Genomic DNA, 437 nt, shown 5'->3' on the forward strand with positions numbered 1-437 from the left:
GTGCGTCAGCCCGCACATCGCACTGCGCATGCGCCCCGGTGCAGTTCCGCGCTTTGGCCACACGGGGGCAGCACCGACGTAAGAAACGAGTTCGGCGCTGAACGGAGCCGGTCACGGCAGCGGTGTGCCCCAATGGAAGGATGGTACAGATCGACCCCAATGGAAGGATGGTACAGATCGATCCCAATGAAGGGATGGTACAGATCGATCCCAATGAAGGGATGGTACAGATCGATCCCAATGAAGGGATGGTACAGATCAGCCCCAATGAAGGGATGGTACAGATCGATCCCAATGAAGGGATGGTACAGATCGACCCCAATGAAGGGATGGTACAGATCGATCCCAATGAAGGGATGGTACAGATCGATCCCAATGAAGGGATGGTACAGATCAGCCCCTGCTGCAAACGGGAACGGCACGACACGGGAGCAGTA

This window comes from Coturnix japonica, chromosome 9 (genome assembly GCF_054131305.1).
Source record: "Coturnix japonica strain WE chromosome 9, WE-NBRP24, whole genome shotgun sequence".
Classification (NCBI taxonomy): Eukaryota; Metazoa; Chordata; class Aves; order Galliformes; family Phasianidae; genus Coturnix; species Coturnix japonica.